Here is a 4085-nt window from a genome sequence, read left to right as displayed (position 1 = left end):
TTTTATAAAATTTAGCTGACAAACACATAGTACTCTAAGCATTGTATGCATAAAGATGTTTTTTAAAGTCAATTTATAACTTGCCTTAATTACCTTAATCTTGGGGATGAGAGCACTAGAGATATTTCAAACTCAAAAAAACAAAAAACAAAAACCTCACTACCATCAAGTTGATTCCACCTCATAGAGACCCCCATTGGGTTTCCAAGGCTATAAATCTTTATGGAAGCAAATTATCTCATTTTTGCCCCATCTTTCATCCCCAGAGTGGCTGGTGGTTTTGAACCACCAACCTTTTCATTAGCAGCCAACTGTCTTAACCACTACAAATATATTCATGGTGCTGCTATTTCTAGCACTTGCTCAGTTGTCTGTTTCTCATATCATGCGATATTTAAGATACAAGCACCGGATACTCATTTTAAAGAACATCATGTGCTTTTCTCTGGGTTGGGCACTATACAGGAAATCGCTTATTGTAAATTACCTTTGGTCATGCTAACTAGGCAATAAACTGTACAGACATCTAAGTGGTAAAATAGAGCAGTGAGGCTTTACTTCGGGTTTTATTTATTAACTCAGTAGGTAAGTCCTTAGCCTTCCCATTGTTATACTGAGTGTATTTATAGTCTACAAACCTCTTACTAATGTGAAAATGCCATCCTTCCCCTGCTACGACAATTCAGTTGTCATGAAACTGAATGAAGACGGTAAAGAAAAACCAGACTTTTTTAGTACAGTGTTTTTACAACTTTGTACATTTCCCTTTAAACTCACTAATCATCATGATCTTGGCAATAAAAACCTTCGTACTCACACATCAAGAGAAAAATACCTACAGCACTGTTTTCTTTTCTGCCTACCTCCCACATTTATTAGACCGAGTTACCACCCATGTTAATATGAGTCACTTGTTTTTGGACACATGTTTTATAATCATTCACCTCAGGATATATTCAGCTCAGATCAAGCTATAAGCTCTGTAGAAATACTAGCCACCACCCAGGTTCAGTGGTCAAATAAAATATGATGTCGTAGAAAAGGAAATAGAGTAGTTATCTTTTTCAAAATCATGAAAGAATAATTGAAAATATTCTGTGCATTTTATGGTTATGGCTTGAGTAAAAGAAAAAGTAAATTAAGTTGTGATAGAGGAAGAAAATAAGAAAAAGTCTAAATATTTTATTGTTTTTGATAGAATCTCATCTAATTGCTTATGAAAATATTTAGATAATAATTATGTGCTTGATAGACATTTGATGAGAATATAGTCATATGTCTTACATTGCCTTCTGATCTAAGTAAAAAATTTATTTTATTGGTTGTTTATTTGATTATTCAATGTTCATTCCAAGTATAATATTCAGCTCCTAATAGTTGCAACAGGAAGGAAATTTAGGCATTCTACTTTCAACTAATCAACCAATCAATCAACAGACACTATGGAACACAGTTCTACTCTGGCACACATGGGGTAGCAGTGAGTTGGAGTCAACTTGACAGTAACTGTTTAATGTTTTGTTTTTTTATTTTAATTGTTATCATTAATTGCAAACACTCTCTTGGGTCATAAAGATACAAAGCAGACACAATCATTCGATTGAGGTACACAGACAAGAAAAGAGGTAATGACAGCATAATATAACAGACCTCATTCGGTTACCCAAACATGAGGTACAGGGATATATTTCTAGAGTCAGAGCCTTCTACATTTAATCTGAATAATTACAAGCAGCTAATCAAAGGAGATGATGAAGAGGTGGGTGGGATGAGTGAAGAAGAGTGTTGCAGGCAGTGGAAAAAACTGATGTGTTAAGGCCAGAGGGCACAGAGAATGTGAAGGATTCACCTTGTTGTGTTGTTGTTATGTGCCGTCGAGTCAGCGACCCCTTCTTGGGTTTCCGAGGCAGTATCACTACGGAAGTAGGATTGCCCAACCTTCCTTCCCAGGAGTGGCTGATGGGTTTGAACTGCCAGCCTTCTGGTTAGCAGTCAAGTGCTTTAGCCACTATGCTACCAGAGCTCCTAGACAAAAGAAGGAAGAGAAGAAACAAAGAATTGAAGGAGGAGGGAATGAGGGGAAATAATCCAGACTAACACAAAAACCATCACACAGGGATCACTTAGCTAAATGGCAGTTTAAAAAAAAAAAGAAAGAAAGAAAAGAAAAGGAGAGTTTGTATTTTCATTGCTTTATTTTCCTGTAGCCATAGATTTTTTTTTGTCATTTCTACATGGTCCTCACAATGTATAAAATATTTAGAATGCTTTGACTATCTCATTTATTCTTCCTTAACAGATCAATGCTACCTTTCTAAAGGTGAATTTTAATCTTTAAAAGATCTAAAATGTTTTTCTTAAGAGTTAAAATATCTGATATTGAAAGATTTTATATTTTGGATCTTTTATTCTTTTGCAGTGAAACTTCTACAAGATGAACTATCTATCAAAAGAAAAGTTTTGCCTTAGGTCAGTATAATTGTATAGTTAAATAATGTTTTCAGTTAGAAAACTTGACCTTTTTTACATAATCATTGTATAATATGTACAGAATTACAAAAAAACCTACATAAGCTTTACTTCCTAACATGAAACCATAGTTCCAAGAAAATTAGTTATATTAGAGATGGGGTTTAGTTTGCTTTGAGTATAGTGCATATCTGGATTTTGCATATGTAGACAGGCAGTATGCTCCTGGGAAGCAAGGATGGTGAGACTTTGTCTCCTGTGCTTTGGACATGTTTTCAGGAGGGACCAGTCCCTGGAGAAAGACATCATTCTTGGTAAAGCAGAGAATCAGCAACAAAGAGGAAGACCATCAGCAAAATGGATTGACACAGTGGCTGCAACAGCAGGCTTAAACAAAGCAATGATTGTGAGAACGGCATAAGTACAGGCAGTGTTTTGCTCTGTTGTACATATGGTTGTTATGAGTCACAATTGACTCAACAGCACCTCACGATAACAACAATTATTAAAATAATTTGTTAAAATCAATGGTAATATTAATTGTTATTGTAAAACATATTTCATCTCAAATAATCCTAATGTGTTTCTACATATATAAAATTACATCAAAAATTCATGTTATTGGTATCTGCATAAATATTACAGAAAAAAATTAAAAATATTTGTTATATAAAAATAGTAAAACATTAGTAAAGTTTGAAATATTTAAGGAGTAAATCATTCTAAAGTCTACCACCTTAGTGGAATAATTATTAGCATCTTACCTATTGTAAAATAGTCACAAACTGGATATAAATAAAGTGTGTGGTTCAATCAGGAAATTACATTACCCACTATCTTTTTCCTGCTTCTAGCATCTTAATCTCTTTCTGTAAACCTCTCTTCTGGCTTCCAGCCAGGGCTTTATGCCAGGTCAGGCAAATTTCTATGTGGAACAATTTGCAAAATGAACTCCAGAGTCACTCATAACTCTTTAATTTGTAGAAGCACCATGTTAACATGCTGGACATCTGGATTAAGGGTCCATGGAGATACCACATATTATAATAATCTCTCTACCAAAGGAAAGAAAGGAAGGAAGAAAAGAAGGATGGAAAATCTGTCACAAATATGTCACTGCTGAATCACTGAATCTTTATCTGAATATTTGTATCATAATCACAATGTTGTGCAGTCACTGATCATTCAAAAAATAAAATAAAAATTATAAAATAATTGTTTATTTATAAAAGAATATAACATTTTACTCTGTTAAAATCAAGCATTTCTTTGCACACATTATTTTTATAGATACACGTTGGAAAAACCTTTTCCTTTGACATAGTGGGAAGTGTTTTCTGTTTTTTTTTTTTTTTCCTTTTGGTATATTTGTTATTATTATTTGAATTCCTATTCCTATTCATCTTTCAGTATATGTAGTAAAGCTTTAGGAAAGGTTTCTGGTGTACTGCTGGATCTAGATCCTGCATTGGCTCATCATCATCTCCAGTGCCTGAATGTGAACCAGTGGCCTGCCATATTGCCTGCCAATTTTGGGATTGTTGCCTTCACAGTTTGTGTCAACAATCTGCTATTTTATCTACTAATCTTGGATTTGTTAGTTTCTGAAGTCAGCA

Source organism: Orycteropus afer, unplaced genomic scaffold, assembly GCF_000298275.1.
Source record: "Orycteropus afer afer isolate SDZICR_OR568_19922 unplaced genomic scaffold, OryAfe1.0 scaffold00215, whole genome shotgun sequence".
Lineage (NCBI taxonomy): Eukaryota > Metazoa > Chordata > Mammalia > Tubulidentata > Orycteropodidae > Orycteropus > Orycteropus afer.
This window is presented reverse-complemented; position numbering follows the sequence as displayed.